The sequence below is a fragment of the Pagrus pagrus genome (assembly GCF_965226575.1).
Source record: "Pagrus pagrus genome assembly, chromosome: 10".
In the NCBI taxonomy this organism is placed as follows: domain Eukaryota; kingdom Metazoa; phylum Chordata; class Actinopteri; order Spariformes; family Sparidae; genus Pagrus; species Pagrus pagrus.
The window spans coordinates 16,762,808-16,777,104 of NC_140194.1; the positions used below are offsets into that span (position 1 = coordinate 16,762,808).

General features: G+C 42.6%; 1 protein-coding gene across 4 annotated transcripts in view; it reads right to left on the reverse strand.

Moving 5' to 3' along the window:
- Positions 1-8,747, reverse strand: part of pparab (peroxisome proliferator-activated receptor alpha b) — a 32,150-nt gene extending 23,403 nt beyond the window's left edge. Inside the window, exons 1-2 of one of the 4 annotated variants that reach the window (XM_084363371.1) lie at positions 1,830-1,847; positions 1,559-1,658 (exon numbers count right to left, since the gene is read on the reverse strand). The gene's annotated coding sequence lies outside the window, so the exon portion shown is untranslated. Of the gene's footprint in view, positions 1-1,558; positions 1,659-1,829; positions 1,972-8,536 lie in introns of those variants that run through there. The other 3 variants (XM_084363369.1, XM_084363368.1, XM_084363370.1) reach the window with 3 other exon arrangements.
- Positions 8,748-14,297: the final 5,550 nt, after the last annotated feature.

Consider the following 14,297-nt stretch of genomic DNA (forward strand, 5'->3'; position numbering starts at 1 on the left):
ATTGACAGCGTGTTCAGTGTCAAAATAATAATTACATGCTCACACAGGCTCACAAGACAGAGACGATACAATCTGACCATAAAACACTTCGGAAGGTGCAATGTGACAGTGTATCACGTTACCTCAAAAGGTCTATGGTGACCCGACCCTTTATGGCGGCTGTTTATCGCGCGGCATTACGTGGTAGAAAGTGTGCCTGCGTGTGTGTGTGTGTGTGTGTTGTGGAGCCAAAACAATCACAGGGTAAAATCTTTCTCCATATGAACAAATAACCTTGTCAAGTAAAGTCAATCACTGCCTTTGGTTGGCAGTTTTAGGAAACAGAAAATGTCAAAAATCAGCCGCATGGATTTGGCTGCCACTTGCACGCCACAGTAACTCACTGTTATCATCAGCTGTAATAAAGCTAAATGTTTTCAGGTTACTTTTTGATCAAGTTAAAATGTGCAATATGCAAGATTTTTAGTTTAAAAAATTAAAAAAGGAAGAAATAAGAGTTTTGACATTATGTCAAAGGCGTCTATGCATCGTGTAGCAGAGATGTCTTCTCAAGTTAGCGTGTTAACCAGTTAGCCCCGGTATGTCCTTTCTCGTCAAACCAGAGCTCCCAGTCTGCATCGCTATCTGCACAGCTAACTGAGCTCAGTAGCTAACAGCTGCTACAGTCAGCAGCAGCAGCAGTTACTCTGGTGATATGCTGTCTGCCATTTGTTTGGCGTACGAGTTGGCGTAAAATATATGTTTCTAAAGTACATGTTGCTCAGCTTGCCCAGCTGCCATTATCTCCAAACGTTTTGCCTCTCTTAAGACGGCAGGGAGGCTGATTTTTGGCCCTTTCCTTGGCTGACACATTAAACATTTCTCAGTACGTGATAAATATTAGTTTCAACCAACCTGTTAAACACTAAATGGTAAAAGGCTGAATGCTGAAGCACCGAGCAACGCATTTGTGATTAGAAGCATATGATTTACAATTAAATCTGACTTTATGGAGCATCTGTGGCTCAGAGAACTGCAGCAAACAGAAGGGGAAGATAGTGAATCTGCAGTCATGATTTAAAGGAAGTTATTAATAAGACCAAAGTCTATTTTTTTCTGCTTTGGCTAGAGTCCCGTGCACCAACATCATATGGAGAAATAACACAGCTGCTGTGTAACCTTGACCTGCTGTACAGCCACAGCTTAACAAACTATCCCAGTGTGTTGGATGTATTTGCAGCTGAGAGTTGGCAGGCTCGACCCTCACTTTTCTCAGCTGCTAAAATCACCAATCGCTAACGACATTGTCCTTAAGCAACACCTCGCTTTGGTGCCAGATGCTGGCTGCCACTTTGTTCTTATTTCCAAATCTGTCACAAGGATCGCGCAGGCCACCATTACAACACCTCCCTGCAGTACATCCAAACTGTAAATTTCCGAGTGGGGAAACGGCTGCAATCTTTTCCAGTTCGACAGATGTAGGGCTAAGCGCAGCCCGCGGGTATTAAAATGGGCCAACAACACCATAAAGTGCCAGTATAAGTCAGCTGATTTGTCTGTATGAGTCACCTTAACTTACGCTTTATGATCTGTGTTATCGTCTTGCTGGGTTTGTTGTGTTTATTCAATTTTACTGGTTGACCTCCCATTGCATCATGTCCCGATATACAGCAACATTGCTGGATAGCAGATAAAAACACGGCAGGATTTAGCTTCTCCAGCTGAATAAGAAATGCATTGCATGTGGATTTGGCTTCAGTAACGTACGTGCAGTTCCTAGGCTTGAAAATGAAGATGAGCAAGTTTGAATATTATGTCCACGTGTGCTCGACAGATCGGGACAAACTCACATTTTGGAAGCAGTCTGGTACACCTTCTCCCTCCAGAAATAAAAAGTTCCCATGTGTGATCAGCATCATGTAGATATCATGGCCGCTGCCCAAGAGAAGAGAATGTTCAAGTGAGTCTGTTCTGCCCTACCAGTTGCTCTGTCCCCTGAGGCTCTGCCAAGATACAATACCATCGCCCCCCGGTAACACAACGACACCGGGACAGCAGACAAAGCTCTCGATTTGTGTCTTAACTGTGACGGACCATCTTGACTGCAGTGGCTGCCAAAAAAATGATTGCATGCTGTGGCTTGATTTAGCAGGACAGTACACGTGGTACGACATTACAGGGGGTATTTAAATTCTTCGTGTTATTCAACTGTAGATGCACATGGAGCACTCTGGAGGAAATCTACTGCTACAGTTAAAGGTGCAATAAGTAACAATTTTATTGTATAACATTAAAATGATCAAAAGCAAATATGAAGAAATAACAGGTGTGACGTTATGTCAAAGATGTCTGTGTAACTATTGAAGTTAGCATGCTAACCATCTAGCCCTTAGCCATTTTTGTACCTGAAGAGGTGATAGTCCAATGGAAAACAACTACCCGTGGTCCGAGCTCCAGTCCGAGCAGTCAGCTAAGTCACGACCGCTAGCCGCACAGCTGATTGCAGCTAGTTGTGTGCTAGTAGCGGTTAGCAGCCATATTTGGAGTCGTTTAGAGTATGAATTCGACAGGGTGCAAATTCTTACATATTGCACCTTTAAGGACTTTCTCTCGCAGTAATGCTAAACTTTTAGCATTTCTCCAGCTGCGTCTCCGTACAGTAGTAAACGGAATGTCTTTGGATTTGGGTCGACAAAACAAGCAATTTAAGTGTGTGATATTGTAACTTCATGCAACTCAACTCAATCTTAATGCTGAGGTGTGCTCAAGGACTTTCCCAAAACTGTTTTAAGGGAGTTCCTGCAATACTGACGGACAATAGAGTGAAGAGTGCCAGATTGCAGAAATCACCCAAACTGAGATGAGAACAACATAAATCTGGAAGCATTTCTCTCTGCTCAAACAGCTGTGTGTATCTTATTACATTTTCCAGCATGACACTGTCCTGAGTTCCCCCTTTCTGGCTGCCAAACCAGCCTACGTGTTTGTGGGGAGGCATGCAGCACACAGGCCCAGTGACAGCAACACAAATTTGCTACTGTATCGGGATCACTGAGTACAACGAAAAACCCAAAATGATCTTCTTTTGGCGAAAGTCAGCAGTGGCTGCAATCAGCAAAGCTTGAAATGGATGTTTGTTTTCCAATGGCCTGTTTATTCATTTCATACATACACACCCTCTGCAATCACCCCATGTAACCTACACAGCTCACACAACCAGCGTTTCTTGTTTTGTTGCTTCACATAAGTTTTTTCTGTCAGAAATAGCAATCTTCATCTAAAACAAACTTTGCCAAGCGGGCAACAGAACAGGGATCAGAAGCCTCCCAGTGAGCCCGGCTGGACTGGAGCCAAACACAGCCTCCGAGACCGACGAAGGTCAGTCTGTTGAAATACAGTACCAGCGTGATTTACAGACGACAAAGACATGGTGGGTTCAGAGAGGGACAGGAGAGGCATGACAAGGGAGAGGAGTGAGTTTGTAGCGAGGTTAATTTGTAAGTAACATTATACATCATCCATCACGTTGATAAGTCTGTGAATATTTGTCTTTTTGTGAAGCTGGAAATTATTAAGTTTTGAACAAGACTTGTGTCTTCTTGGCGACTGTTCCAGAGTCATTACCGCTTTTGCCGTTAGCTATATTGCTTCATATGTAAAATCTATATTTCAATAGGCACATTATTGCAGTTTTGTATTTCTCCTCAATAGACCATATTCACACGCCGGCCATTTTCCTCTCATGTCACGCTCTGAGTGGGAAACTCAAATGTCTTACTGCTGCGTTCCAGGTTGAACATCGAATCTGGCAAAACTTTTCTGATGCCGACTGAAAAATATTGATTTAAATGAATAAATTCACATCATAAACATGTGAATACTACTCGACTGATGGCTTGAACTAACAACTGCTCGTCGACTAAGCACTGTCAATTTACATAGCGGTGTCAAAGGCCTCCGTTATACCAAACAAGCAAAACTGACATCAGGATACAGATGAGAAGTGAAATGAGGTTAAAACTAAGGAAGATGTTTCTGTCTGGGCTTATGAGTGGAGCTGAAAGAGGGTGGGCTTCGTCAGTAATAGTATTAGGGTGGGAGAGTAGCCAAGACGAGGGATAGGTCATCGATGAGGATTTCTACAGGTGTCGTCTGGTGGATGAGGATCAGACACCATTGCCTCAACAAAAACAAGTGACAAACAGCAAAGTGGACCGGAAACACATGACTGGGAGAGAGAAATAGGTTGTGGTAAGAAAGACATTTCTTCAAATCCTCCCAAGTCGGCTCATGGTCAGACATATATATTCAGCTTAAATACAGCATCCTTCTCCGATCATTAGAGCAGACAATCTCCTATCCAGAGCTGCTTACTGTAAGTCTGGCTGGAGGGCGTCAATCCTATTCAAGCCAGAGAGACTTTACCATAAGGAAGGCTCAAAGGGGAATAGACCCGGCTCAGATGAAGGTCAAACCCAGGCAACAGAGGGCACGAGTTGCAAAACAAACAGACTGTGGCGGTGACAACAAACAGCCAGAAAGACCACGCTTGGACTGAAAATAGCACTGGGTGTTGTGTGGGTGTGTTACTACAGGTACGAACGAGAGGGTGAAATTTGATCCAGCAAGTCCTGTTTAATTAAACACATTCATGAGTTTGAAGGCTTATCAGAAACCAAAGCACTTACTAACTGAAATATGATGAGGGATTTTACAACTCGGAAGGGTTATCACGGTGACATTCATTTTATCCTCTTTCTCCATGACTGTGTAGTAAACTGTAGAAATAAACCATTTATGCTGTAAAGTCATCTTGATAACTGGAGTGTGTTGTGGCCAAGTTAAGCCAAGTTTAACTCTCTTGCTGGGGCCCTCTATGGACCCCTGTTGTGCCATTTCAGTGGCCTCAATGAGGTGAACGAGGAGGTGGCGCTTTGTGAGTGCTATTGTGTCTGAAACTCCAGACCAACTTTCCCTGTGTTTAGAGGTGCAATATGTGAGAAATGTACTGAAAAACATAAACAGAATGTGAAGTTCTGACATTATGATGTCTGTGTATTGTGATGCAGAGATATCGACTAAAGTTAGCATGCTAACCAGCTAGCCCCAGCCTGTCTTGGTCCAAAGCTCCTGTACTGGCAGTGTAAACACCAACACTCTCCTGGTGCACCGAGCTCCCAGCCTGGACTGCTAGCTGCACAGCTAACTGGGCTGAGTAGCTAACGGCAGCTACAGTTACCAGCAGTTAATGGTTATTCTAGTGATACGCTGCTGACACGATGCCTTTTCTCACGTATTGCACCTTTAAATGATTGCAACACCATGAATTTCTTCGAGGCGAGAGACTGCATTGATCCATTTTGATTGTCGCATCTTGCCTCACTGTATATTGGGACGCTTTTCCGTCTGCCTTCAAGTGTAGCCACTTTGAACAGCCAACAACTTTTGCCTTTAATGTGGCTGAAAGACACTTTGCAAACTAGTTTGTTTCAAGCATACCAAGGCCTGCGGTTCCCAGCACCGGCTCGTACGCGGTTGTTCTCACCCGTGATGAAACACCAGACGCGTCCACGAACCTCAACAGCTGATAACAAGAGAGTGGTACCATAGATCCTTGCCGGTGACTGTCTACAAGCACTGTAGGAGTCTTCTGGAAGTACATTTCCTTAAAACAGTTTTCACTGTCCACAAAATAGATCTTGGATATCAGGATCAGAGACTCTCAAAACTATGCCCAAAGCTAACATTTTTCCACTTAGTGATGAAGGGGCTTGAAAAATAGGTCAGTGTAACTAGGTTCCTGTGGCTAAACATACTTACAATACATCTCTTTATGGACCCACGACAGAGACAAACGATAAACTCTTGAGACTGTGCAGTTGAGAACAGAACCAGAAAGTCCTGTTTGCGGAGCAGAGAGGAGTAAACTCTGCCTTTCACTCCGTTCCTCTCTCTGCCGCTGAAAGACTGTCACTCCAGGCTGTGAATGCAACCAGGCAGAAACTGATTACAGGTCTCAGGTTCCTGGAGACAAAACTGTCAAGAGCGCTGCAGCACAACTGGACAGAAACTTAGCCACGGAAAAAAACTACCAGAGTGCACTTAAGGCAGACTAGAAGACGCACAAACACTCAGCAGGGGCAGAGTTCGGACGGTTTGCTTCTAAAGATATTTTTCATGCATTGTGCATGAGAGATAAGGGTCTTAAATGCACTGTGTCCCTCTGATTACAATAGAGAACGATGAATTACAAGCACTGATGGACTGGAAAAAATGAGATCAATGTGGTCCTGTTGCACTGGTGTGTCTGGTTAAAATATGCATGGAACAAAGGAAGTATAGGTGGAACTATGCTCAGGGGAAATTACCATGTTCGAAAAAAAGGTTTAAAATTGACTTATCTACCTTTTTTCAACAACCCCAATGCAGTATCCACCCACTAGGTATTCAGCAGTAAGTGAAAATATCATGACTACTTGATAAGGGTTTGGTATGCAGATTTTGATTTGATCTCTTGCAGCATTTTCAGCCGGTGTTTCAGTGTAAAGGTGAAAAGATATTCAACTTGATGTTTTCAACTTGCTGTACACCGTCAACCCAAATACAAGACAGTGTCACTTTGAGGCCGAGTCAAACATTACACGATTATTGATGGATTTTTAACCACACTCACCAGTGTGATAAGGTGTGTAAAAAAAAGGCTCTGAGTGGAGACCTTTGGTCCCGACGCAAATGCCATGTCAACGTGGAGACCGGCAATAAGGGTGAGCAAATACAGGGGGGCTCAGTGCACAGAGGACTGAGTTGTGTCTCGGTGTGTTTCAAGCGGAAATTCAAAGCTGAAAAATGAAGCATCTGTCTTCAGATCACCTTCAAAGTCTCACTGCAAGCAAAGAGCTACGCCTCCAGATGCAACTTTACAATCGTGACTCAAGATTGAAGTGTCTTCTGATCATAAAAACATAAACAAACCTTCAACCACAAGAAATCAGTCAGGAGTCACCGTCGTATCTAGTCCGTCCTTAATGTCACCTTACAATTAACGTGAGAAAAGAAGAACAAAACATGATATGAACAAAGTGAGAAGTTGGATTTTGGCGTTTTTGAGGAGTGAAGGGCTAAAATGCACCGTCAAGGGCTCCTGAAAACCATTAGACAGGAAATGTACAAAACTTAAAGCCAGGGAAAGAATAAACAACTGAAATCACACAGCGCTAACAGTGGGAAAGGAAAGGCTGCATTCCTATATTGCTTGGGGGAATGGGACAGGTACAGCAGGATTTGGGTCAGATTTCACTTTCACAGAACAAAACCGTGATTAAGAATTGAGCGCTGCGAGTGCGAGGTGGTCAATTTCCTGCACGGATGCTAAATCACTGGGCTACATGAGCTGCAGAGTGCCAAGTTACCTAAACACAGAGATGTGTTTCTGCCCAGATGAAGCCGTGATAAGGAGTTTGAACTCTTATCAGTGATCGTCACATGATTAACAACTACAGTTTCATGTTTCAGAGGCATTAACTGATGAATAATTATGTGACCGGGGCTTTTATGTGACACCCTTCTGTGAGCGTGAATGTTCTCGCATGAGGAGGGAAGAAGAAGTCACTGAGATGGAGAGAGAGAGAGAGAGAGAGAGGGTGAAATGCCTCAGGGTTATTTTAGCAGTTACTTCCCAGCGCCTGCAGCTACACATTAACGACTGCTTCGCCCATTCATGTATCACTTCACGGTAAAGTGCTGCAGAAAGAAAGCTGCAGAACATCGGTCGATAATGAAGAAGTGTGATTTCAAGCCCTTTTTCTGGAGGCTTGGACACTGACCATGCTGCACCACTCCTCTCCCTCACTTCCTGTCACATTTCTTCTGTCTGAAGCACAAACGGACACAATTCATACTAGAAACAGGTTCCTAACAACAATCCACAACTCCGTCTCGGATGAAAAGCTCTTTGTTGAAGTTTGGAAACACTCACGAGGCTGCATGCAGGTGTTATGCAGGTGCTTTTTACAATTAGGGCACCATGTCTCCAGAGCGGTTACTGCAACACACTGACTCTTAAATGATCTGATCACACAGCAAAATCACACACTTTGATGATGTTGCCAGTCAGTGGTGCATCGAACAGGCTGATCACACAGCTGCTCCATAGCTAGAAAAAGTAACAGGGCGTACCAATAAGCCCATAAACAGCCTTTGTGTCTGTGTGCATGGCTAATGTTGCCTATTGATGAGCAAGCGCCACTTTATCTGCGCAGGCGTGCAAACTGAAATCAGATTAGCCTGCTTTATAACAATAACAATGGTCCACTAATCCTGGAGAATTTAATTAATGAGCCCCAGTTGTCTGTAAACAACCGTGTGCACGTTTTAAACAAACACAAATACCAACACAGGAGAGCATGCGTTGCTCCCAGGCTGCATCCCTGTGCGTTCAACTACATTCCCTCACAGACAGATCTGCTGCTGCAGGAGGAGGAGGAGGCTGCACTTCTTGGATAAAATAAGAAAGAAAGAAAGAAAGAAAGAAAGAAAGAGGCCAAATGAAGACATCTACCTTACAATAGACAGCCCAATCCGAAGCCGCCATATCCTCGGGAAAATCTCGCTCGGATGAGAAGAGGTCGGTGCGAGATCGAGAGAGGAGCGAGGAGGGAAAAAAATAGTCCCCGTCTCCCCCCAACCACGTCCTTGTTTGTTTCCCAACAGCGCTGTCAAAAATCCCCCACCATGTCCATACAAAGCAGAGCCATGGAGATCACACCCGCCGGAAGTGACCTCATGACTGACAGCTGGCGGAGAGAAGGCGCACACCCCCCTGACACACCTATAGTTTGGACGAATAGCGAGAGCGCAGCAGTTTCCCTTGAGACGGACGCCCCCTAACCAACCACGGTGACAGCGGAGGGACCGGGAGGAGCGCTGCACGGTCCGCACGCTTTCCTCCAGTGCAAAGATGAAACAGTTAGTCAGGAGAGAAGACAGAGAAGGGCTGAGTGCGGAGAAATAGGAGGTTAAAGTATAGGAATCGATTACAGTGTGGTAATCAGATGCAATGATCCTGAACTGAATCCAGAGTCCAGGCTGTCTGTCCTCACATGACCCTCCTCGGCTCACTCAGGAGCTTCCTTCTTCCTTGCTCTCAGTGCAAAACAATAGGCTGTAATTGAGTGAAATGAAGCTTTAATTGGCATAAAAAAAACAATAGAATGACAAGCATTTATAATTATAATAATAATAATAATGATAATATTAAACTTTATTTATATAGTTCCTATAAAAACAGAGTTTACAAAGTGCAATCAGGCAAAAGCAGGAAACCCAGCAAGACAATATTACAGAACAACCACGCAACTGTCAAGCCAAACACAAGGAAGCAGGACAGAAAATGTAAAAACACGCAAAGTCAATATGAGTCATTGCAAGTAAAAGGAACAAAAGTGATAAAACAGGCAGACTCACAGAGTAAGTAATGCAAAATAGAAATAGATAAAAGGATAAAAACGATAAAGGATGATAAGAAGATGACATCTTCTTGTCCTAGAAGGATGTAGCTTTTAAAGGGTTCACCCACAAAATTGGACCTTCACAGCAAAACAGCATTCTCCTTAAGTAGATGGGGACTTGTTTTAAAATGTAAAAAAACAACTGAAAAATTAACCAAACCAAAGATAAAATGGCTCCACACAGCTCAGCTGGCATAATCCAAGTCCCAAGATCCCAAACTGATTTGAAAATACATTATTTGTTTGTACATCATGCACCTTGCTGCCACCATCGCTGCTGCACCTTCATCAATCAATCAGAACACTTTGACCACTTTTATTGATATTCTCATACCTTTGCTTTAATTCACACTTGATTCACTCTTGTTGCCTTTACATTCTGTATCTATATGTGTGTCTCATGTACAGGAGAGTCACATGGCAGCCGGAGAAAACACTGTGTTGCACGCTGACACCGGGCCAAAAAGTGAGAGTTTCCAGTCAAGCTGTCGCAACAAACTGCCCATTAATGAAGCAGCTCTGTTTTCGCAGCTCACGCCAGATGCTGAGTGTGCGACCCCATTTGCCGATTGCATATCTCTGCTCACTTGTTTCCTCATCCCCAGCTCCACATCACATTCTGTCCACGTCTTTGGCAAACCAGTGTGGGCCTCACTCTACAGCTTGGCTCCAGGCCTGGAAGCAGATACTGGCTGGTCTGTATGGTTCCTGGGACCACAGTGGACCCTCTCCTAACCTCCACACACCTCAGCACTTCCATACATAGTGGTGGATGAAGTGTTCAGGTCCTTTACTTAAGTAGAACTATCACGTTATAAAATATATTCATTGGAAATGTGACTTATGTTTTATCCTTAATGTTGAGGTGATTTACTGTCGGACCTATCACAAGGCACAGATGCATGTTGTATAATCTCATCATCTGTTTAGTATCTAAAACTTGCAAACTAACCATTAACTAGAGCTTTCAAAAAGTCAAGTGGAGTACAAAGTACGATATTTTCTGAATTAGTTGTAAAAACTACAGCACGTCAGATTCGAGTTTTTTCCAATTGTGCTGAAGTACCGTTGAATACACTTTCTCTCTTTCCAAACACATAAACAAATGTTTTCAGATGTACTGCATGGATAAGATTGTCTATCGAATGATGTTGACAGAATGGTAAATAGAGATTCTGGACCCAAGAATCCATGTTCAAGGCCCATAATTCAGCCAACATCCACCCTGCTAAATCGCCCTTAAGCCTGACATTTTGTTCAGCTCTGTAAGGAAGCAAAAGGAAACATTTCCAACCCTATCAGGTGCAAAATGAGGTTCTCAGTGTAAAATCCTGTTGGAATGGATACGCCTAAAATCCAGTCCACTGAGCCTCTCTGTGGTCTGCAGTTTAATCCAAACACATAATGAAAACATAAGGCACACACAGGGAGCAATATAACAAAAAGAAAGGATACCCTAAGTATTTAGTCAGAAACACTCATGGAAAAATGGTCCCTTTGAGAGTTACGGTGATACAGGAAGTTGTTGTAACTCAAACATACCTCCTCTTGGCTGGTCGACCAGTTCCACCTGAAGTGGTGGAAAGGTGACGGTATATGGTGAAGATTGTGAAATGTCATTGGATGCCATTGCTGTGAAATGCATTCCTCCACATGTAGCGCTGGGTGCGAGGGCCCATTTATTTAATTTTAACTAACATGAAGATTCATTCTTAACCTTGGAAGTAGCAGTTTGGCAAAATAATCCAAAGTCAACATCCACTTAGTAGCTTTTCCCTGGAGCTTTCAACAGTATCTCGTGATTTTCAACCATAGTGCTTTTAAGACTTCATGTCCATGTTTACTTAAAGTAGCAACAGACAACTTTCCCTCCCCAGTGTTTCCAATTGGTATTATTGTTGGCGCTGCTGTTGCCTTTTCCTCAGATTAACAGAAAAAACAACACAGGACAAAACGTGAGCTTGTAGTAGGGTTCCAGTTTCAGTTTAAACACAAAGGTTCAGTCTTGAGCTTCGAAATAGCAGTTTGATAAAATGATCCCACCTCAAGACAACAGAGCAAACGTCATCCGCTCCAGATAAAGTTAGTCAGTGTGCTCTGAGTTTGGATTGGTTTGTGAGACTTAATATACTGTCGAAGAGTTACATCAGTAACAATGGATCATAACTTTTGGGCTGATTGTAAATAAATGTAATGGAATAGAAGCATAGAAAACTGTATTTGAGTAAACATACTTATATGTACAACCACTGCAGTACAGTTAGTTGTATCTGCTACCAGACGACCAGGGAGAATTACAGTCAGCTCTACATAAATATAAAATAAATCAATGCAAACTCTGGTCAAAATAGATGAATCTCAAACGTACACCCACACAGATGTCAGCTGCAGGACATTAGCTTCTCCAAGGCCGCTGGTGATTTCTCCACGTGAGGAGAGGATGGAGAAACGCTCGACTCAGAAGCTACGGCTCGTTGCAACATGACTCGGGAGAGCAGACAGAGTCACAGTAATGGGCTATGGTCAAGACATTCTGTCTGGACAGCAGCTGGTTTCCCAATTAAGGGGAGAGTCAGACTGCTTTCCACATCTAGATGATATGATGACAACTGCCCCATTTGCTTACAACATGTCTGTCCCTGAACTGAACCGAGCTGTCATTAAACAGACTGTGATGAAGTCATTTATGGTTATGAAACAGCACCCATCCTCAGAGCTACATCTTAGGGGAAGACTTACTGAGTCAGTGTAAAGGGTGGCTCCAACAATTTTTACACATAAAAGCGTGTTCGGGAGTTCTACTGCATATATGAAAAAAGTAGCTCCCACATTACCCACAATGCATCTTAGCCACTGAGTGACATCACTGGAGACAATTTATCAGATTAAATGCTCTCTCGAGCCGCTTATATCTCTTTTTCCACACATGCAGTAGTACTCCCCAAGACTTTAATACGTAAAATTGGTGGAGTTACCCTTTAACTTCATGGATTTGCCTGTATTTGAAATTGTTCAAACTGAATTATGCTCTAACACACTTTTTTTTGGTTGTGAAGAAATTAACAAGAATGCAAATATGATTGCCAGTGTTTATCCGTGTCATTCTCTGATACCAGTATGAATGCAACAGTGTATGACATATAGCATTTTACAGCATAAGTTTGAGTTGTCTGCAGAACTAGCCTTGGTTAGACAGGGGTTAATACACTGACCTACTGAAGTGCAGTAAGGGGGTCAGTATTGAGGTTTAACAGAAGACAGACCTCTGCTGCCACCTGCTGCTCAGAAACTGCAGATGGTGGTTACATCACCTGCACAATCTCGATCCAGTTTTTAAACCAACCACAACTTTACAATTTCATTTGAGAAGCAGCCTACGGGAACTGTGATCTACAAGCAATTTATTGAAATAACTACAACAAAGTAGATGTCTCAGCAGGTAATTAATGTTGCATTTTTCTTCCACATCATGTTAAATGTATTTATATAGAAAGGTGGAGGAGCTACAGAGGAGGGATCCCTCTTCCAGGATTAAGGACTGACATGCAATCATTGTCATATAGAGGTGGGAGAGGTAACGAAGCCATGCCATAAAAATATGTTGTTACAAGTAAAAGTCATGCATTTGGAATTTTTACCCATGTAAAAGTCCAAAAGTTATACTTATCATGCAGAATGGCATATTTATCAATTTAAAGGGTGGCTCCACCAATTTTACACATTAAAGCGTGTTGGGGAGTGCTACTGCATATATGAAAAAAGTAGCTCCTACATTACCCACAATGCAACTTAGCCACCGAGTGACAACACTGGAGACAATTTATCAGAATGAATGCAGCTTCCTCTGTAGTCACACACCCATCATATGACTTATTTTTCATATTGTGTTAATGTTGAAGCTGATAAAGGTGGTTGAACTATTATATAAATCTACCCACTCGCCAAGCTCGGGTCCTCTACCAGAGGCCTGGGAGCTTGAGGGTTCTCAGCTGTTCCTATTAGCCTACACGCTAGAGCCTACAATATTACATCATGATTTATTAGTTGATAATATTTTATATTATTAAATAAATCTGCAAGTAACTTGCAACTAAAGTTGTTAAATGTAGTGGAGTAAAAAGTACAATATTTGCCTCTGAAGTTTAGTGGAGTAGAAGTAGAAAGTGGCAGAAATGGAAATATTTAAGTTAAATACAGGTACCCCAAAATTGTACTTAAGATCAGTACTTGAGTGAATGTACTTAGTTACTTTCCACCACTACACATGTACTGTGTAGGTAGAGATGCAACCATTTTAATGATAAATTAATTTTTCAAGTCATTTATAAGCAGAAATACCAAAGAACATTCCAGGCTCCAAGAATATCGTTTGAGTCTGGACTGTTGGTTGAACAAACATTCGATGTCAGCCCTTTAAATTTCAGGTGAAAATAACACACAGATTAAATTGATAATGGAAATAACTGTTGGTTGCAGCCACAAGAGCAGGCAGTGGAGAAAGAGAATGAAAATATTAGGTAAACTAGTTGCAAACATACTGTCTTTGGAGAATATTGAATGGCATCCTCTAGGTGGCGCTTTTGTCACATCTGAGTGAGTGAGGCCTGGTTACTGCTTCTCTACAAGTTAGAGGACTAATTATAGTAAAATAAGATTCTAAATATGAATATGGACTAAATATGTTTGCGCCCGAAGAAAATAATTTCGTTTCCTTGCCCTACATTTCAGACTGAATATTGCATTTCATAATCACCGTGGCGGCGGATTAATGTGGCTGAATCTATTTAGAACCAGGCTTAGCTTTTCTTCATT